At 41.0% G+C, this 23,289-nt stretch overlaps 1 long non-coding RNA gene across 1 annotated transcript in view; it reads right to left on the reverse strand.

Annotated features, from left to right (window-relative positions):
- The window catches only part of LOC128645772 (uncharacterized), an 87,880-nt gene extending 73,774 nt beyond the window's left edge, over window positions 1-14,106 (reverse strand). The window contains exon 1 of the long non-coding RNA XR_008400141.1: window positions 14,062-14,106. This is a non-coding gene — a long non-coding RNA (uncharacterized LOC128645772). The remainder of the gene's footprint in view (window positions 1-14,061) is intronic.
- Between the last annotated feature and the right edge of the window lie 9,183 nt (window positions 14,107-23,289).

The following is a 23,289-nucleotide window of genomic DNA, read 5'->3' on the forward strand; positions in this document are numbered from 1 at the left end:
GAAAAGAAAAGTTCACTCGTTCCACTCACAAGAGTTCCCTTCCTGGGGACTCTTATAGATTCTGTAGAAATGAAGATTTACCTGACAGAGGACAGGCTAACAAGACTTCAAAGTGCTTGCCGCACCCTTCATTCCATTCAACACCCGTCAGTGGCTCAATGCATGGAGGTAATCGGCTTAATGGTAGCGGCAATGGACATAGTACCCTTTGCACGCTTACACCTCAGACCACTGCAACTGTGCATGCTAAGTCAGTGGAATGGGGATTACTCAGACTTATCCCCTTCTCTGAATCTGGATCAAGAGACCAGAAATTCTCTTCTATGGTGGCTTTCTCGACCACATCTGTCCAGGGGGATGCCATTCAGCAGACCAGACTGGACAATTGTAACAACAGACGCCAGCCTTCTAGGTTGGGGTGCCGTCTGGAATTCTCTGAAGGCTCAGGGACAATGGAGTCAGGAGGAGAGTCTCCTGCCAATAAACATTCTGGAATTGAGAGCAGTTCTCAATGCCCTCCTGGCTTGGCCCCAGTTGACAACTCGGGGGTTCATCAGGTTTCAGTCGGACAACATCACGACTGTAGCTTACATCAACCATCAGGGAGGGACAAGAAGCTCCCTAGCTATGATGGAAGTATCAAAGATAATTTGCTGGGCAGAGTCTCACTCTTGCCACCTGTCAGCAATCCACATCCCGGGAGTGGAGAACTGGGAGGCGGATTTCTTAAGTCGTCAGACTTTTCATCCGGGGGAGTGGGAACTTCATCCGGAGGTCTTTGCCCAAATACTTCGACGTTGGGGCAAACCAGAGATAGATCTCATGGCGTCTCGACAGAACGCCAAGCTTCCTCGTTACGGGTCCAGATCCAGGGATCCAGGAGCAGTCCTGATAGATGCTCTGACAGCACCTTGGGACTTCAGGATGGCTTACGTGTTTCCACCCTTCCCGTTGCTTCCTCGATTGATTGCCAGAATCAAACAAGAGAGAGCATCAGTGATTCTAATAGCACCTGCGTGGCCACGCAGGACTTGGTATGCAGACCTGGTGGACATGTCATCCTGTCCACCTTGGTCTCTACCTCTGAAACAGGACCTTCTGATACAGGGTCCCTTCAAACTTCAAAATCTAACTTCTCTGAAGCTGACTGCTTGGAAATTGAACGCTTGATTTTATCAAGACGTGGATTTTCTGAGTCAGTTATTGATACCTTAATACAGGCTAGGAAACCTGTTACCAGAAAGATTTACCATAAGATATGGCGTAAATACCTATATTGGTGTGAATCCAAAGGTTACTCTTGGAGTAAGGTTAGGATTCCTAGGATATTGTCTTTTCTACAAGAAGGTTTAGAAAAGGGTTTATCTGCTAGTTCATTAAAGGGACAGATCTCAGCTCTGTCCATTCTGTTACACAAACGTCTGTCAGAAGTTCCTGACGTCCAGGCTTTTTGTCAGGCTTTGGCCAGAATTAAGCCTGTGTTTAAAACTGTTGCTCCACCATGGAGTTTAAACCTTGTTCTTAATGTTTTACAGGGCGTTCCGTTTGAACCCCTTCATTCCATTGATATAAAGTTGTTATCTTGGAAAGTTCTATTTTTAATGGCTATTTCCTCGGCTCGAAGAGTCTCTGAATTATCAGCCTTACATTGTGATTCTCCTTATTTGATTTTTCATTCGGATAAGGTAGTCCTGCGTACTAAACCTGGGTTCTTACCTAAGGTAGTTACTAACAGGAATATCAATCAAGAGATTGTTGTTCCTTCTTTATGCCCAAATCCTTCTTCAAAGAAGGAACGTCTACTGCACAACCTGGATGTAGTCCGTGCTCTAAAATTTTACTTACAGGCAACTAAGGAATTTCGACAAACGTCTTCTCTGTTTGTCATTTACTCTGGGCAGAGGAGAGGTCAAAAAGCTTCCGCTACCTCTCTTTCTTTTTGGCTTCGTAGCATAATTCGTTTAGCTTATGAGACTGCTGGACAGCAGCCTCCTGAAAGAATTACAGCTCATTCTACTAGAGCTGTGGCTTCCACTTGGGCCTTCAAGAATGAGGCCTCTGTTGAACAGATTTGCAAGGCTGCAACTTGGTCTTCGCTTCATACTTTTTCCAAATTTTCCAAATTTGACACTTTTGCTTCATCGGAGGCTATTTTTGGGAGAAAGGTTCTTCAGGCAGTGGTTCCTTCTGTATAAAGAGCCTGCCTATCCCTCCCGTCATCCGTGTACTTTTGCTTTGGTATTGGTATCCCAGAAGTAATGATGACCCGTGGACTGATCACACTTAACAGAAGAAAACATAATTTATGCTTACCTGATAAATTCCTTTCTTCTGTAGTGTGATCAGTCCACGGCCCGCCCTGTTTTTAAGGCAGGTAAATATTTTTTAATTTATACTCCAGTCACCACTTCACCCTTGGCTTTTCCTTTCTCGTTGGTCCTTGGTCGAATGACTGGGAGTGACGTAGAGGGGAGGAGCTATATGCAGCTCTGCTGGGTGAATCCTCTTGCACTTCCTGTTGGGGAGGAGTAATATCCCAGAAGTAATGATGACCCGTGGACTGATCACACTACAGAAGAAAGGAATTTATCAGGTAAGCATAAATTATGTTTTGTTTTGTTCTCTTGATATCCTTTGTTGAAAAGGATACCTAGGTAGGCTCAGGAGTGACTAAAAATATGTTTCTCCTGATGTTAGCTCATCTATGTGCATAGCTGTTTCTTCAACAAAGGCTACCAATAGAATGAAGAAAATTAGATTATATAAGTAAATTGATATTTAAAATTGGGTTCATGTCCATTTAAGTTCTTTTCACTATAAGACCAAAAATATTCAGTTACCTAGCTAAAACTTGGTTACATTTTGTTTGGACATACCATGGATGTTGTATTTAAAGAAAGAGTACGCTGTATGCTAGTAGTGTATGGCAAAAATAATGTTATACTGTTTAAATATACACTCCTGTTTACAATATTGTTTTATCATTCATTTTTATTACACAGAGCTATATAGGGGGCATTCAATAATGTATGAAACATAACTATACACACCAGTATGGTATATATGGTCTTGAGCCTAAAATAAGTACTTACAGTTTTATTTATTTTTTTGTATTGTTTGGGAGGGGGTGCAAAAGTGAAAGTGCTGATCTGGTTAGTATACTAGGAGAGTTAGTCTTTTCATTTTGAAGATAAAGCTTGTTTTTATATTATCAAAGTATTTGAGTACTCTCACATGTGTCGTGGTTTTTCTACTTTAACATTATGACACTCCCAGCTCAAAAAAAAAATAGTCTTCCAAGGCTACCTGTATCAGCTATTCTAAAATTCTCAATATTTGGTATAACCACCATTTTCATTTAATGACTGCTTTAACTCTGTGGTTTTATAAAGTTTGTTTGCAGAATTTTACTATCAACATTATTCCTGTATTTCTTTTGAGCATAACAGTTAGTGTCTAGGGAATGTTCCAAAGATATTCAGTGGGGGTTGACGACCGGTCGCTGTGGAAAGAAAACCATACAAATTAGCACTCATTGACCTTCTTTGGATTCATATACACCTGACAAAGCTTTGATGTGTGTTTAGGACCTTTGTCCTCCTAGACAATGAATCCCCAATCACACAACTTTCAGACAGAAAGGTTGGCATGCTTTTGCAGAACGCAGTGCTACTTTACTAAAGTGTACTTGACCTTGGGCAAGTCACCAACTCTAGAATAGGTAAAAAAATTCTTGCACATAAATATTTCCTGCACCATAATGAATTGTAGATTTTTTACTTTGTGGTGTTAGCCTTTCATGCTGTTGTCTCCACGCATTAACTATGTGATTGCACTAAATCATTTTGACTTGATAACTAATTTCCTTCTTCAAAGGCCTAACGAGCACTAGTAGAAGCACTAGCAAGATCAAACTAACATATTTAATATCAGGTGTTAATAGCTATAAGAAACACACAACTCACGTTACCCTTTGAATTAAATATATAGTTTAATTACCATTTAGAAAATGTATATGGAAATAGTGTGTGAAGAAGATATTATAAATGGCCATATCACATTAAACATGTAGCAAAGAGATAAACCATTAATATGTCTTTATGTTATATATTCTTAAATAATAAGTATGATAACTAGCAGGATCAAACTAACATAATTGATATCAGGTGTTCATAGCCAGGCTTGCCCTTTGGGCAGGGTGAGAGGGGCACCTGCCCAGGGCCCTGCTCTTTGGGGGCCCCTGCATTGTCAGCGGTGAGGTTATGAGATGGTGCAATGTATATGTTGTATTTATTTTATGAGAAGTTTCTATGGTATCAAGAGGTCTAATGTTTTGTGTTATTCTTTATATAGGTATCACTGAATGTTGGCACAGAGGTGGGCCATACAAGGGGCATGGCATACAGTGGAGGGGAATAAAAGCAATAGGCTGAGGGCCCCCACAAATTTATCTTGCCCTGCAAATGTTAAGGTTGGCCCTGTTAATGGCTAAAAGAAACACACAACGGACATGTTACCCTTTGAATTAAATATATAGTTTCAACTATTTTGAAAATGTATATGCAAATAGTGTGTAAAGAAGATATTCATATAAATGGCCATATCACATAAAACTTAGCAATGAGATAAACCATTAATATGTCGATGTTAATATATTCTTAAATAATAAGTATGATAACTAACCTAACGCTACTCCTCTCTCTCACTCCAGCAGGTATTAACAAGCTAGCTAAAGTCAAGTTTTGGATATGAAGAACATAGAAACTGTGACCACCAGTCCATATCTTCCATCAGCCGTGAATGGAAACAAGAAATCTTTAATGGAGACACCTCATTTTACTGGTACATCTGCCACAAGGACCTCTGAAGGCACATCACCTCCTAAGCAGGCCAACCTTGGGCTGTCATCACAACAGCACCTTTTAGCCAGCATGCAGCTTCAACGACTCAATAGTCAATATCAGGTTTCTGAGAATATCCAGCCATGGACATTGAGTGGACAGACACATATAGGTGGTGGCATGTTTGAACTGGATTATATTGATGAGGAAGTCTTAATGTCTCTGGTTTTTGAGTTAGGTCTTGACAGAGCTAAAGAACTTCCAGAGCTCTGGTTGGGACAAAATGAGTTTGATTTTTCTCCAGAACTGATGTTGCCTCCAGAGAAATGAATATCCAAAAAATCTTTGAGTTTTGCACCAGAGCGATTTCATAAGAGAGGAATAGTCCATGTTACAATAGTCCCTCTTTTATACTCCAGAGTGAGGGCAATATACAGGTATCTGTCACGCTGCAAGAACATATCCAAATGCTTCATCTTTTTGTAAAATCCCTCCATCATAAATGCCCCCTCCCCATTTGGACGGTAGACAACGTTTATTTGAAATCCTTGGACCTGATTATAATGCTCTCTCTTCCTTTATATTTTTGTTCATGCAAAAGATGGGACCAGTAATGTGTTTATTCTGCAGTATATTTGTTAAAGGAGTACGAAGCACATGTCAAATGAACGGACATCACTAAAATGCATATTGTTTGCTCCTGTGTGGATGAGCCTATTTTATAGGGGAAAGGAACAGCAGCAAATAAAGTGACACAAGGATGTCACTTTGTTTGGACGCATTAGTTCCCCTCGCTTCACAATATCTGTCATATTCTAAAAGGGACAGACACAATCCGTGCCCCATACATCCATAATTTCTACGTCAGTTTGTCTTCTTATGGAGCAATAGCCACACTGCAAGTATCACAGCCATGTCAAAAGTAAAGGGACAGAATTCAAAGACCAAAGCTCCGCCCCTTTGATGGGATCAATCGAGTCCGGGTTCTCCAGCCCTTTCTACTGTTGCTAAGGTTACTAAGGATGTGAAATTTAGTGTGAAGGGAAATTAAGCACACTATAATATACAGTTTATTCAATATTTATTTTCTCTATTTTCCTGTAATTTGCCATGGAAATCTGTCCTTTTTCTACTTTCCCAAAGAGGCTTTTGGTACATAATACAATACCAGCTATACTGCCGTTTGCCTGATTCTGCCACATACTGTTGACTGCATAGACTATTTTACCAACAGTGAATTTGGATATAGAGGGAAATATGTTGTGTTTTTAGCAGAGATGTTCAGGTTTATTATAAAATGTGCCACTCTTTTGTTTTTTATGAGAAGCAATCTATTGCCATCTTGTGATGAGAGAGGAAATTGCACCCATATAACTTAAAAGTACAGAAATGAAAACCGTAAATGCAAGAAGTAAATTAATGCAAAACATTAAATACTCCAAAATAATAACAAAAAGTAAACAGCTTTTTAAAAAAAAAACTTTTAGTTTTCTTGTCACTTGTTCCATGTTCTTCCATCCTAGTCACATTTAAAATTGCATACACTTGTAAGAAAGTCTGATTCAGACAAATCATGCAACTTTTAGATACTTTTCAATTTACTTCTATTGTTTAGATTTACTTTGCTTTCGTTGTATCCTTTGTTGAAAAACATGCCTAGGTAAGATAAGGAACATAAATGCACTATTATTATTTATAAAGCGCCAACATATTACACAGCGCTGTAGCATTAAGTGTACAGTTGTTAAGTACAATAACCAGAAGACATTTACATAAATCATAAAGGGTAGAGGGCCCTGCCCTTGGGTCACTGTAAGCTGTAAACCGTCTTTATGTAAGGACAGGCGGACTTGTGAGCTTACAGTCTAAAGGAAGTACATGGGGAAGTTGTGGGAGAGAAAACAGAAGCAGGAGTTAGTAAGTTGTATGCACCCCTGAGCAGATATGTTTTTTAAGGGATGGTAAAATCCAAATGAAACTTTCATGATGCAGTCAGGGCATGTAATTTTAAACAACTTTCTAATTTACTTTTATCATCAAATTTGCTTTGTTCTCTTGGTATTCTTAGTTAAAATCTAAACCTAGGTACGCTCATATGCTAATTTCTAAGCCCTTGAAGGCCATCTCTTAACTGAATGGATTTGACAGGTTTTCACAGCTAGAGGGCATTAGTTAATGTGTTTCATATAGATAACATTGGGCTCACGCACGTGGAGTTATTTAAGAGTTGGCACTGATTGGCTAAAATGCAAGTCTGTCAAAAAAGATCTGAGAACTGGGGAATAATAAAGGAATTATCTATCTTTTTAAACAATAACAACGTTGGTGTTTACTATCCCTTTAAGGAACACTTGAAGCTTGGGAGTTAGCTGGTGATTGGTGTATAGTCTACGCACATATGCCTCTTGTCATTAGCTCACCAGATGTGTTTAGCAAGTTCCCAAAAGTGCATTGATGCTCTGAAACATACTTTATCTATGTGATTAACCTTTCTGCTGCACTACATTAGGGCATTTTATTTATGCACTTAAATGACCTGATCATGATCGTACATTACACAATGTAACAGCGATGAACATGATAGAAGTAAAAAGAATAAATCTGGAGCTCACTATCACAGTAATGAATATCACTCATTATGTTTAAATTATTCATTAAGGTTTCCAAACTGTAACTTTATATAATGTGCAAATGAATAAAAATCTTTATCGCACAATGTACACAATATTTGTTTAGTGCTACATTAAAGGATTCATTGATTGCATCTTACTTGATTGTGAAGCAAGGCTAGCTGTACTACATTGTGATTAAACATATGATTTAGTACATATTAGATTGTAAAAAAATCTTATACATTTTTTATTTGAAAATGTTTCAGTTTAAAGGGATATGAAACACCTTTTTTTTTTTTTACATAGGATACAATTTAAAATAAATAAAAAGTTTCCAATTTAGTTCTAGTATCAAATTTGTGTTGTCCTCGTGTTATTCTTTGTTGAAGAGATACCTAGATAGGTAGCATTCACATGTCTGAAGCACTACATGACAGGAAATAGTGCTGCCATCTAATGCTCTTGCTAATCTATAACATTGTTGCAAAACTGCTGCTATATAGTGCTGCAGACACGTGCATACTCTTGAGCTTATAGCCCTGCTTTTCAACAAAGGAAAACAAGAAACCAAAGACAATTTGATTATAGAAGTACATTGGAAAGTTGTTTAAAATTGTTATGTTCTATCTGAATAATGAAAGATAAATATGGGGTTTGTATGTCTTTTTAAGGAGCCCTGTAATCCTTATTTATATTAAATGGTGCAATTACAGGAGAAGATCCACAAGTGTAGAACATTTCTTTCATGTAATTAGCAAGAGTCCATGAGCTAGTGACGTATGGGATATACATTCCTACCAGAAGGGGCAAAGTTTCCCAAACCTCAAAATGCCTATAAATACACCCCTCACCACACCCACAATTCAGTTTTTACAAACTTTGCCTCCTGTGGAGGTGGTGAAGTAAGTTTGTGCTAGATTCTACGTTGATATGCGCTCCGCAGCAGGTTGGAGCCCGGTTTTCCTCTCAGCGTGCAGTGAATGTCAGAGGGATGTGAGGAGAGTATTGCCTATTTGAATTCAATGATCTCCTTCTACGGGGTCTATTTCATAGGTTCTCTGTTATCGGTCGTAGAGATTCATCTCTTACCTCCCTTTTCAGATCGACGATATACTCATATATACCATTACCTCTACTGATTCTCGTTTCAGTACTGGTTTGGCTTTCTACTACATGTAGATGAGTGTCCTGGGGTAAGTAAGTCTTATTTTTGTGACACTCTAAGCTATGGTTGGGCACTTTTATATAAAGTTCTAAATATATGTGTTTAAACATTTATTTGCCTTGATTCAGGATGTTCAACATTCCTTACTTCAGACAGTCAGTTTCATTATTTGGGATAATGCACTTGAATAATCAATTTTTCGTACCTTAAAATTTGACTTTTTTTTCCTGTGGGCTGTTAGGCTCGCGGGGGCTGAAAATGCTTCATTTTATTGCGTCATTCTTGGCGCGGACTTTTTTGGCGCAAAAAATTATCGTTGTCAATTCCGGCATCATACTTGTCGCCGGAAGTTGCGTAATTTTTTTGACGTTTTTGCGCCAAAAATGTCGGCGTCACCGGATGTGGCGTCATTTTTGGAGCTTAAAGCATTTAGGCGCCAAATAATGTGGGCGTCTTTTTTTGCGCTAAAAAATCTGGGCGTCCTTATTGTCTGCACATTATTTAAGTCTCATTGTTTATTTGCTTCTGCTTGCTAGAAGCTTGTTCATTGACATTTTTTCCCATTCCTGAAACTGTCATTTAAGGAATTTGATCAATTTTGCTTTATATGTTGTTTTTTCTATTACATATTGCAAGATGTCTCAGATTGACCCTGAATCAGAAGATACTTCTGGAAAATTGCTGCCTGATGCTGGATCTACCAAAGATAAGTGTATTTGTTGTAAACTTATGGTAACTGTCCCTCCGGCTGTTGTTTGTAATGAATGTCATGACAAACTTGTTAATGCAGATAAGATTTCCTTTAGTAATGTTCCATTACCTGTTGCTGTTCCATCAACATCTAATATTCAGGGTGTTCCTGTTAACATAAGAGATTTTGTTTCTAAATCTATTAAGAAGGCTATGTCTGTTATTCCTCCTTCTAGTAAACGTAAAAAGTCTTTTAAATGAACATCATCATTCTGATTCTGATAATGATTTTTCTGGTTCAGAGGATTCTGTTTCAGAGGTTGATACTGATAAATCTTCATATTTATTTAAAATGGAATTTATTCGTTCTTTACTTAAAGAAGTCTTAATTGCATTAGAAATAGAGGAATCTGGTCCTCTTGATACTAAATCTAAACGTTTGAATACAGTTTTTAAACCTCCTGTAGTTATTCCAGAGGTTTTTCCCATCCCTGATGCTATTTCTGAAGTAATTTCTAGGAAATGGAATAATTTGGATAATTCATTTACTCCTTCTAAACGGTTTAAGCAATTATATCCTGTGCCATCTGACAGATTAGAGTTTTGGGACAAAATCCCTAAGGTTGATGGGGCTATCTCCACTCTTGCTAAACGTACTACTATTCCTACGGCAGATAGTACTTCGTTTAAGGATCCTTTAGATAGGAAAATTGAATCCTTTCTAAGAAAAGCTTACTTATGTTCAGGTAATCTTCTTAGACCTGCTATATCTTTGGCGGATGTTGATGCAGCTTCAACTTTCTGGTTGGAAGCTTTAGCACAACAAGTAACAGATCATAATACTCATAGCATTGTTAATCTTCTTCAACATGCTAATAACTTTATTTGTGATGCCATCTTTGATATCATTAGGGTTGATGTCAGGTATATGTCTTTAGCTATTTTAGCTAGAAGAGCTTTATGGCTTAAAACTTGGAATGCTGATATGTCTTCTAAGTCAACTTTGCTTTCCCTTTCTTTCCAAGGTAATAAATTGTTTGGTTCACAGTTGGATTCTATTATTTCAACTGTTACTGGGGGGAAAGGAACTTTTTTACCACAGGATAAAAAATCTAAAGGTAAATTTAGGTCTGCTAATCGTTTTCGTTCCTTTCGTCACAATAAGGAACAAAAACCTGATCCTTCCCCTACAGGAGCAGTATCAGTTTGGAAACCATCTCCAGTCTGGAATAAATCCAAGCCTTTTAGGAAGCCAAAGCCAGCTCCCAAGTCCACATGAAGGTGCGGCCCTCATTCCAGCCCAGCTGGTAGGGGGCAGATTACGTTTTTTCATAGAAATTTGGATCAATTCGATTCACAATCTTTGGATTCAGAATATTGTTTCACAAGGGTACAGAATAGGCTTCAAGATAAGGCCTCCTGCAAGAAGATTTTTTCTTTCCCGTGTCCCAATAAATCTAGTGAAGGCTCAGGTATTTCTGAAATGTGTTTCAGATCTAGAGTTGGCTGGAGTAATTGTGCCAGTTCCAGTTTTGGAACAGGGGCTGGGGTTTTACTCAAATCTCTTCATTGTACCAAAGAAGGAGAATTCCTTTTGTTCAGCAAGGGCATTATATGTCCACAATAGATTTACAAGATGCATATCTGCATATTCCGATTCATCCAGATCACTATCAGTTTCTGAGATTTTTTTTTCTAGACAAGCATTACCAGTTTGTGGCTCTGCCGTTTGGCCTAGCAACAGCTCCAAGGATTTTTACAAAGGTTCTCGGTGCCCTTCTATCTGTAATCAGAGAACAGGGTATTGTGGTATTTCCTTATTTATACGATATCTTAGCAGAATCTCATACGAATCGACTTGTATCGTTTCTTCGAGAACATGGTTGGAGGATCAATTTACCAAAGAGTTCGTTGATTCCTCAGACAAGGGTAACCTTTTTAGGTTTCCAGATAGATTCAGTGTCCATAACTCTGTCACTAACGGACAAGAGACGTCTAAAATTGGTTTCAGCTTGTCGAAACCTTCAGTCTCAATCATTCCCTTCGGTAGCCTTATGCATGGAAATTCTAGGTCTTATGACTGCTGCATCGGACGCGATCCCCTTTGCTTGTTTTCACATGCGACCTCTAAAGCTCTGTATGCTGAACCAGTGGTGCAAGGATTATACAAAGATATCACAATTAATATCTTTAAAACCGATTGTACGACACTCTCTAACGTGGTGGACCGACCATCATCGTTTAGTTCAGGGGGCTTCTTTTGTTCTTCCGACCTGGACTGTGATCTCAACAGAGGCAAGTCTGACAGGTTGGGGAGCTGTATGGGGGTCTCTGACAGCACAAGGGTTTTTGGGAATCTCAGGAGGCGAGATTACCAATCAACATTTTGGAACTCCGTGAGATTTTCAGAGCTCTTCAGTCGTGGCCTCTTCTAAAGAGAGAGTCGTTCATTTGTTTTCAGACAGACAATGTCACAACCGTGGCATATGTCAATCATCAAGGAGGGACTCACAGTCCTCTGGCTATGAAAGAAGTATCTCGAATACTTGTATGGGCGGAATCCAGCTCCTGTCTAATTTCTGCGGTTCATATCCCAGGTATAGATAATTGGGAAGCAGATTATCTCAGTCGCCAAACATTACATCCGGGCGAATGGTCTCTTCACCCAGAGGTATTTCTTCAGATTGTTCAAATGTGGGGACTTCCAGAAATAGATCTGATGGCTTCTCATCTAAACAAGAAGCTTCCCAGGTATCTGTCCAGATCCAGGGATCCTCAGGCAGAAGCAGTGGATGCATTGTCACTTCCTTGGAAGTATCATCCTGCCTATATCTTTCCGCCTCTAGTTCTTCTTCCAAGAGTGATTTCCAAGATTCTAAAGGAGCGTTCGTTTGTTCTGCTGGTGGCTCCAGCATGGCCTCACAGGTTTTGGTATGCGGATCTTGTTCGGATGGCTACTTGCCAACCGTGGACTCTTCCGTTAAGACCAGACCTTCTATCGCAAGGTCCTTTTTTCCATCAGGATTTCAAATCCTTAAATTTGAAGGTATGGAGATTGAACGCTTGATTTCTCTGACTCCGTAATTAATACTATGTTACAGGCTCGTAAATCTGTGTCTAGGAAGATATATTATCGAGTCTGGAAGACTTACATTTCTTGGTGTTCTTCTCATCATTTTTCTTGGCATTCTTTTAGAATTCCTAGAATTTTACAGTTTCTTCAGGATGGTTTGGATAAAGGTTTGTCTGCAAGTTCCTTGAAAGGACAAATCTCTGCTCTTTCTGTTCTTTTTCACAGAAAGATTGCTAATCTTCCTGATATTCATTGTTTTGTACAGGCTTTGGTTCATATAAAACCTGTCATTAAGTCAATTTCTCCTCCTTGGAGTTTGAATTTGGTTCTGGGGGCTCTTCAAGCTCCTCCGTTTGAACCTATGCATTCGCTGGATATTAAATTACTTTCTTGGAAAGTTTTGTTTCTTTTGGCCATCTCTTCTGCTAGAAGAGTTTCTGAATTATCTGCTCTTTCTTGTGAGTCTCCTTTTCTGATTTTTCATCAGGATAAGGCGGTTTTGCGAACTTCATTTAAATTTTTACCTAAGGTTGTGAATTCTAACAACATTAGTAGAGAAATTGTGGTTCCTTCGTTGTGTCCTAATCCTAAGAACTCTAAGGAAAGATTGTTGCATTCTTTGGATGTAGTTAGAGCTTTGAAATATTATGTTGAAGCTACTAAAGATTTCCGAAAGACTTCTAGTCTATTTGTTATCTTTTCTGGTTCTAGGAAAGGTCAAAAGGCTTCTGCCATTTCTTTGGCATCTTGGTTAAAATCCTTGATTCATCATGCTTATGTCGAGTTGGGTAGAACTCCGCCTCAAAGGATTACAGCTCATTCGACTAGGTCAGTCTCTACTTCCTGGGCATTTAGGAATGAAGCTTCGGTTGATCAGATTTGCAAAGCAGCAACTTGGTCTTCTTTGCATACTTTTACTAAATTCTACCATTTTGATGTGTTTTCTTCTTCTGAAGCAGTTTTTGGTAGAAAAGTACTTCAGGCAGCTGTTTCAGTTTGATTCTTCTGCTTATAATTTCAGTTTTTTTCATTATAAGATTTAAACTTGTTTTGGGGTGTGGATTATTTTTCAGCGGAATTGGCTGTCTTTATTTTATCCCTCCCTCTCTAGTGACTCTTGCGTGGAAGATCCACATCTTGGGTATTCATTATCCCATACGTCACTAGCTCATGGACTCTTGCTAATTACATGAAAGAAAACATAATTTATGTAAGAACTTACCTGATAAATTCATTTCTTTCATATTAGCAAGAGTCCATGAGGCCCACCCTTTTTTGAGGTGGTTATGATTTTTTTGTATAAAGCACAATTATTCCAATTCCTTATTTTATATGCTTTCGCACTTTTTTCTTATCACCCCACTTCTTGGCTATTCGTTAAACTGATTTGTGGGTGTGGTGAGGGGTGTATTTATAGGCATTTTGAGGTTTGGGAAACTTTGCCCCTCCTAGTAGGAATGTATATCCCATACGTCACTAGCTCATGGACTCTTGCTAATATGAAAGAAATGAATTTATCAGGTAAGTTCTTACATAAATTATGTTTTTCTCGCTACAAAACCAACACTACTGAATGTGAAAATCTTTCATTGAAAAAAAGAAGAGGTTAACAGATTGCATACATATAATTTTACAGAAATAATTACTTCGCTATTTTGTATATAAACCATATCACCTGACCAAAATACGTGGTACTGTCATGGCTGGGCTCTCTGGAGATTATTATTTACCCATATCACAGATCTCTATGATAAAAAAAACAAGTATAGGAAATGTTTAGAAGTCAGAGAGCAGCAGGCCTTTGACTGAGAAAAAGTACTGATATGCGTAAGGTGAGAGTAAAAGGAGCACATATGAATTGGATCACAACTGACCTCATTCCAATGTACAGGTTTCGGGATTCATTGTGGTCAAAGTTCATGCATACCGGCTCTGTGAACGATCACTGTGTATATAGACAATGTCGAAATATATGCACTAAAAAAAACAAAATTGGCCAAGTAAAAATCTGAACAATAACATATCAAACCCTAGAAAGTTTTGGAAAGTCATAAATAATTTACAAACTCCCCCAATCCACTCCCAACCCTCCACTGTCAAAGTAGAAAACCAAACCCTGCAACTCCCCTTAGAAGTAGCAAATGCCTTTAACAATTATTTTGTCGGATGCTCCTCCACCCTGATTGACAAACTAATAAATGACACACATCCTGAAACTACAAATGTGGATCAGGCCCCAATAAATCTGCAAAGACCCGCTATAGAGAAGTTCAGTTTTAGACCTGTCCCATCAATGTCATTAAGAAACACCTTAATAATCTAAAAATGAAAAACCAGTCTGGACCTGATCAAATCCCAGCAATGCTATTGAAGCTCAGTGCGCCGGCAATTACTAAACCTGTCACAACCCTAATTAACCAATCCTTGGTGTCTGGATACATACCCAAACTTTGGAAGACTGCAAGAGTAGTGCCTATTCATAAAAGTGGTGAGATAACCTTGGTTACTAACTATCACCCAATATCATTGCTCCCAGTATTGTCAAAAATCTTAGAAAAATGTGTCCATATGCAACTATGTGAGTATTACCAACAATCTAGCTATCTGACCCCTGATCAATCAGGTTTTTGGCCGAATCACTCCACTACAACTGCCCTCCTAAAAGTTTGTAACAACATCCAAACTGGCATGGAACAAGGAGACCTAACAGAGGAGCTATTTTCCTTGATATTGTAAAGGCCTTTGACACAGTAGACCACAACATACTATTGCTCAAACTAAAAAACTCAAGTATTGGTGAACGTCCGCTAACCTGGTTTCGATCATATGTATCGGATCGATCACAATATGTCTCCATTTCTGACAGCGACTCCCTCCCTCTCCCAGTCATGTGTGGTGTTCCCCAAGGTTCCATTCTTGGCCCCCTACTATTCACATTATTTATAAATGATCTGCCCAATGTCTGCAAATCCTCAACTGTACACATGTACGCAGACGACACAGTAATCTATGAAAGCAAATCCAATCTACCGCAGCTTGAGGCAGTGCTCCAAGACCAGTTCACAGAGGTAGAAAAGTGGATCTCAAAAAACAAACTCTTCCTAAAGACTGACAAAACTGTCAATGATTTTTGGAGCGGTACCTAAATTACACAAACTATAAAATTCCCATCTACGCATCAAAACAAAATCAAATTGCACACTGACCGCAGTCCACTCTTTCAAATACTTGGGTATGTTGTTAGACCCCAATCTAACTTTTGGCCTCCACATAGAAAAACTTGCATCTAAACTCTATCCAAAACTAGGTGCCCTGTACAAAAACAAATCCTGCCTCAGCCCTACAGTAAAGGAAAAGATTGTACAGCAAATGCTGATGCCAATCATTGATTATGGGGATGTAGTATATGCACCTGCACCGCAAACTCACCTTAATAAACTTAATACATTGTATAACTCGTTCTGCCGCTTTGTGCTACAATGTAACTACAGGACCCACCACTGTGACATGCTAAAAGAACTAAACTGGCTGTCGCTGGAACCCCGGCGCACCCTCCATCTTTCCAGCATTGTGTTTAAGAGCCTTTTTGGGAAGCTCCCACCCTACCTGAGCAGAATGCTCTCCCCGGCTATTCCCACCTCCTATAACCTCCGATCCAGTAGCAGTACATTATTTAGTCTGCCTCAATACAAAAAGAAAGCAGCTCGATCCTCCTTTTCCTACAGAGCACCACAATTATGGAACGACCTCCCGCACACTTTCAAACCTTCCCCATGCCTAATATCCTTTAAGAGATCCCTCTCTACATATCTCAAAACAGAATGCACCTGTCATTGTTGATTAAATATTCCCTACCTGTTCTATGTTAAATGTATATATTGTGTATTATTATTGTTTTTGTATTTTATTGTACCCTATTGTATCAATACAATGTTTTGTGGACCCAGGACATACTTGAAAATGAGAGAAATCTCAATGTATCCTTCCTGGTAAAATATTTTATAAATAAATAAATAATGGCAAGAAATGGATGCGGTTCAATAGACTGAAGCTAACTAGACTAGCAGAATTTAACAAGACTGATATAACAGGCAGACAGAGACTATAATCAGCTTGTAGAATGAGCAAAGTGATAAAGGCATCAGCAGATAAGAATGGCTGGAAAGGGTAGTGAGCTTGTATGGCTGGCAGATGCAATAAACAAACTGGTATGTCCAAAAGGAACTAATACTAGGAATGACTGAGCATGCACAGATGTCATGAAGGGCCAGTCATGGACAATAAAAAAAGGGAATTTCCAGCAGGATACAATATGTAAGTAACTGTCAGTCAGACACTATATATGCAGATCAGGGTCAGCAAGATACAATATGCAGGTAGAAAATGGTCAATAGGATAGTAACAGAATTGCCAAGCAGCAATAAACATATATCAGAGACTACTGTCTGGTAGCAGAGAGAACAATAAAACATCAAAGCCTTATAGTTTGGTCTTCTGTTAGAGTGAGTACCCTGCACTCATGTACTCTCTCATTAAGGCAACATTAATATAGTCTGAAGATCTGTGAAAATCTATGAAAATATAATCAGAAGAACTTTAAAGGGACACGAAACCCAAATTTTTTCTTTTACGATTTAGAAAGAGCATGCAATTTTAAACAGCTTTCCAATTTACTTTTATTATCTAATTTGCTTCATTCTCTTGATATCCTTTCTGAAAATAATATCTAGATAGGCTCAGAAGCTGCTGTTTGGTAGGTGTACATAGATGCATTGTGTGATTGGCTCACCCATGTGCACTGCTATTTCTTCAGCAAAGGATATCTACTGAATGAAGCAAATTAGATTTTAAAATAGTATTCTCTATCTGAATCATGAAAGAAAAATGTTGGGTTTTATGTCCCTTTAAGGTTGAAGCAATGGGCGACAAACAACTATTCCAAAACCAGTGTATATAACCAAACTGTTAAAATATTGCTTGAGCAGAAGTTACAATTTATGATTTCCAATAGGTCAGGTGGAAAAAGCATGTTTCTTCACAAAACTATAAAGAAATAACCATTGTCCTTGGTTTCGAGTTCATGGGCGAAAAAGCCTGGCGACGCCAGTTTTTAGTCATAACAAGCAATCACATATGCGGCACAGCACACAAGTTACGTCTGTAGATTTTACACTTAGTACACAGTTTTAAATCCCATAGACTAACATAGAACTGGCGTAGCAAGTTACGCCCGTAGATTTTACACTTAGTATGCAGTTTTAAATGCCATAGACTAACATAGAATTGGCGTAGCAAGTCGATATTAAATATGCAGCGCAAGGACTTACGCAGCGCAGAATGGATTAATTCTCCATTTTTATCTTGTCACACATAGGCAGGCGCAGCAACCCTTGTGCAGTGTTAAAAAGCACTGTAACGCCCTGGAAGGCCTAACAAACACCTAATGCATGCGCAATCACATACATATCAGCCGCAAATCTCAAACAGTTAAACCTTTTCTGACCACTTTATTATTACAAACACCTATCCTTCCTCTGCAAGTGTGTCAAACCAATGACAAACAGCACAACCTGCAGCCTTAAAACGCCTGACAATGCACACCCTCATTAGTCACCATGTTTCCCCTGCTTTACCTGCAATTTCTAAACAGACAGCATTGTGGGGCACAAGGGGTGCTGGAAGGCCTACAAGCCCCTGTTGCTGCACTACCTGCTGTGGAGGATAGACCTTCTGTGGATGCTCTGCCTGCTGCTGAAAGACTTGCTGCAGCTGATCTACTTGCTGCTGATGTCACTGGTCATGGTGCTGCTGCTGTCCCTGTTCCTCATGCTGCTGCTGTCCCTGGTGCTGCCCCTGCTGCTGCTGTTGTTGCTGCAGCTGGTCATAGGCCAGACGTTGGCATTAGCAGAGGGGAAGAGCAAGGGCACCAAGGACCACAGGGTTAGGGTTACTCTGTTTGGAATGACAGAGGAGGAGGTCAGGGACAGGTATTGCCTGACTTCTGCAAGCCTCATTGACCTATATGAGGTCTTGAAGGATGAAATTGACCATCAAGTGAATAGGAACCGAGCTCTGACTGGTATGCAGAAGCTGTTGTGTGTTATGCACTTCCTGGCATCTGGCTCATTCCAGTCAACAGAGGGCTATGTGTCTGGCCTAGCGCAATCCACCTTCTCCAGGGTCCTAGGGGAGGTTTTGACTGCTGTAGATAACCAGACACAGTGATACATTCATTTCCCCTGTAACCCCCAGGAATGGAACAGTCTAAAGGCTTTTATCAACTGGGGGGTATTCCCAATGTCATGGGGGCAATTGATTGCACACATGTGCGTATCATGGCCCTACATGAGGAGCCATTCCTCTATATCAACAGGAAATGGTTCTACTCATTGAGTTGCCAGATGGTCTGTGATACCACTGTCAGGGTGCCAGGAATCAGACTGAGACATGAAGTGCAAAAATAATCACACCTTTATTAATAGCAAAAAATAATAAAAAGTCCACAGGTCAAATAACAAGCCAGGAATCAAAACCAGAACTGGTAGCCAAAGCGAATAGTCAGACGAGCCAGTATCAGGAACAAGGAGAACAGCAGAGTCAGGAACAAGCCAGGGATCAGGAACCAGGAGGGACATCAGACAGCCAGGTAATACACAGGAGCTCTCACAAACAGGTCTGAGACAATGCAAGGGCAAAGCATACTGAACAGAGGCCCTTTAAATAATAAGTGATGACATCACAATTCTGAGACTGCATCCTATCTCACACGGATGATGTACACCAGTCTGGCCATAAAAGGAAGTGCAGGAAATGAGCAGCATCACACAGTATGCACCAGAGTCAGGAAGAGAGGTGAGTAAAATGGCTGCCAGCAGCACATGGCAAACAGATCAGGGAAAAGACCCTGACAGTACCCTCCCCTCAACGACCCCTCCCCGCGGGAGGACAAAAGGCTTATTGGGGAAACGGGCATGGAAGGCACGGAGGGGGGCGGGAGCATGAACATCAGAGGAGGGAACCTATGAACGCTCCTCCGGACCGTAGCCCCTCCAGTGAACCAAATATTGTACGCGGCCCCTGGACATAAGAGAGTCAATAATGCTGCTGACCTCATACTCCTCATGGTTGTCAACAAAGATAGGGCGGGGACGAGGCAACACAGTGGTAAACCGATTACAAACCAATGGTTTCAAGAGGGAGATATGAAAAACATTGGAGATGCGCATTGCAGGAGGAAGGTCAAGAGCGTAGGCCACAGGATTGACCCGTCTGAGTATTCGAAAAGGACCAACATAATGGGGAGCCAGTTTATTGGAAGGCACACAAAGGTTCAAGTTGCGGGAGGACAGCCTCTCACCAACCTGGTAGGAAGGCGTGGGCAGACGCCTATGATCAGCCTGGAACTTTTGGCGCTGCATAGAACGATGAAGGCAATCCTGAATCTGCACCCACATGAAACGGAGTTGCCGGAGATGCTCCACCAAAGCCAGAATACCCTGAGACATGAATGAATTGGGCAACAAGGATGGTTGAAACCCATAATTCGCCATGAACGGGGATAACTTGGAGGAAGCATTAATAGCATTATTATGAGCAAAATCTGCCCAAGGTAACAGTTCAGACCAATTATTGTGGTGATCTGAGACATAGCAACGGAGGAACTGTTCCAGAGCTTGATTAGACCGTTCCGCAGCTCCATTGGATTGAGGGTGATATGCCGAGGAGAAGGAAAGCTGGATCCCCATTTGAGCACAAAAGGAACGCCAAAATCTGGAGACAAACTGGCTACCCTGGTCCGACACTATCTCGTTGGGTAACCCATGTAAACGGAAGACCTCCCGGGCAAAAATTGAAGCAAGCTCCTGAGCGGTAGACAACTTCTTCAATTGAATGCAATGTGACATTTTAGAAAAAACGGTCAACCACCATAAGGATAACAGTATTGCCATTGGAAACAGGGAGCTCGACAATGAAGTCCATGGAAAGATGTGTCCAAGGACGCTCACCACTAGCAATAGGTTGAAGAAGACCCACAGGAAGACGTTGAGGATTCTTATTCTGTGCACAAACTGAGCAGGAGGCAACATATGCAGCAACATCAGAACGAAGAGCTGGCCACCAGAATTGTCGAGTGACAGACCAAATCATTTGGTTCTTGCCTGGGTGACCTGTAGCTTTACGATAGTGGTAAGTGTGCAAAAGTTTAGTTAGAAGATTCTCAGGAACAAAACACTTACCACTAGGTTTCTCAGGAGGTGCATTGTTTTGTGCAGCCAGGATCTCCTCCCCCAAGGGAGAAGTCAAATTAGTACATATGGTAGCAAAAATATGGTCAGGAGGTATAACTGGAGTAGGTACAGACTCCTCCTTGGACAGGGGCGAAAATTGTCGAGAGAGGGCATCAGCCCTAACATTCTTACTACCAGGTAGTTAGGAGACCACATAATGAAACCAAGACAAAAATAGCGCCCATCTGGCCTGTCGGGGCGACAAACGTTTTGCTTCAGGTAGATAAGTTAAATTCTTGTGGTCAGTAAGAATGAGCACTGGCACGCTAGTACCCTTGAGAAGATGCCTCCATTCCTTGAGTGCCAAAATTATGGCCAGTCATTCCCTGTCGCCAATTTCATAATTGCACTCCGCTGGAGACAATTTCTTAGGGAATAAACCACACGGATGCAAGGAACCGTCAGGCGTAGGACGTTGAGACAAGAGGGCACCTACTCCAGTCTCAGATGCATCGACCTCAGGAATGAAAGGCAGGGCAGGGTTAGGATGAGCCAGAACTGGAGCGGCAGCAAAGGCAGTCTTAAGACTATCAAAGGCCTTAATGGCAGTAGGTGACCAATGGAATGGATCATTCTCTTTAAGGGTCATGTCTGTGATAGGTTTGACCAAGGAAGAAACGTTTTTGTAATTGGCGAACCCCAAAAAACGTTGAGTAGACCGAAGACCAACTGGGCGAGGCCACTGCAGAACTGCAGATAACTTGTCAGGATCCATGGAGAACCCTGCAACAGAGATAACATAACCTAGGAAGGTTACTTGAGTCTGATGGAACTCACATTTCTCGAGTTTACAAAACAGGCCATTCTCACGTAGTCTCTGAAGAACCCGTGTAACATCAGAATGATGAGCCTCAAGTGTGGGTGAGTGTATGAGGATGTTGTCTAAGTACACCACAACACACTGTTGCAACATATCTCGTAGGACATCATTAATAAATTCCTGGAAAACAGCAGGAGCATTACATAGGCCAAAGGGCATTACAAGATACTCATAATGCCCGCTCCTGGTGTTAAATGCTGTTTTCCATTTGTGGCCCTCCTTGATCCTAACGAGATTGTACGCTCCTCTCAAATCAAGTTTAGTAAAGACCGTAGCTCCTTTGAGGTGGTCAAAGAGTTCCGTAATGAGCGGAATAGGGTAAGCATTCTTAATGGTAAGACGATTAAGACCCCTATAATCGATGCATGGTCTTAACTCGCCACCCTTTTTCTTCACAAAGAAGAAGCCAGCCCCTGCAGGAGAGCAGGATTTGCGGATGATCCCCCGCGACAGAACATTGGCAACATACTCCTCCATAGCACAATTCTCTGCAACAGACAGAGGGTAAACCTGGCCCCGAGGAGGAATGGTTCCGGGTTGCAGGTCTATGGCACAATCGTAAGACCGTGAGGAGGCAACGTACCGGCACACACCTTGTCAAAAACGTCTAGGAACTCTCGGTACTCCTCTGGCAATTGAGATACCGAAGACGTGCACAAGACTTTAACTGGTTTCCGAAGACAAGTAGATATACATTGCGGAGACCACAACAAAATTTCGGACCTGCGCCAGTCGAGACTGGGATTTTTCTTTTGGAGCCAGGGATAACCCAGAATGACCGGAAAATGTGGAGAGTTTATCACCTGGAACTGGAGGGTTTCAAAATGGAGAGCCCCAACAGCCATGGACAACGGAACAGTTTCATGAGTAACGAGTGCAGGCTGAAGGGGCCTGCCATCAATGGCCTCAATAGTAAGCGGAACGGACCGAGGCAAAACAGGAATGGAGTGCTTTGATACAAAAGCACTGTCAATGAAAAAGCCCGCAGCACCGGAGTCAACAAGAGCCTGGGTGACTATGGAGGAGTCCACCCAGGAAAGGACAACTGTGACCAAAGGTTTCTCCTTTAACGGTTCTGGGGACGAGGATAAACCACCCAAGTTCTGCCCCTGACAGGACCTTAGGTGTGAGCATTTCCCGGTCGTGTAGGACAAGACTTCAAAAGGTGGCCCTGTAACCCACAATAGAGGCAGAGTCCCTCCCTCCTCCTAAAGGCCCTCTCCGCCATGTGAATCCCAACTGCAACGGCTCAGCAGTACCTGGTGATTCGGGACCAGGAGGCATGGGAGGAGTGGGAGGCATGGGTGGGAAAGAACACGTAGGAGACAACGGAACAGGAGGCTTCCGCAAGCGCTCCTTGAAAGAGGGACTCTCACTTAGTCTGATGTCAATTAGGATAAAAAAACACCAATGCCTCGAGATCTTCTGGTAAATCTCTGGCAGCAACTTCGTCCTTAATCGCATCAGAGAGCCCATGAAAGAAGGCGGCAACAAGGGCTTCATTGTTCCAACCTACCTCTGCGGCAAGTGTACGGAACTCAATGGCATACTGAGCAACAGATCTTGTACCTTGCTGAATGGACATGAGTTGTTTAGCAGCAGAGGAGGAGCGAGACGGAACATCAAATACCCTTGAAAGGAGGCCACAAATTCAGGGTAATTTGAAATCACAGGTTTATTAGTCTCCCACAAGGGATTAGCCCAGGCAAGAGCTGTGTAAGAGAGTAACAAGATGAGAAATCCCACCTTAGTCCTGTCAGAGGGAAACGCCTGAGGTAACATCTCAAAGTAAATGCCCAC

This window comes from Bombina bombina, chromosome 1, assembly GCF_027579735.1.
Source record: "Bombina bombina isolate aBomBom1 chromosome 1, aBomBom1.pri, whole genome shotgun sequence".
In the NCBI taxonomy this organism is placed as follows: domain Eukaryota; kingdom Metazoa; phylum Chordata; class Amphibia; order Anura; family Bombinatoridae; genus Bombina; species Bombina bombina.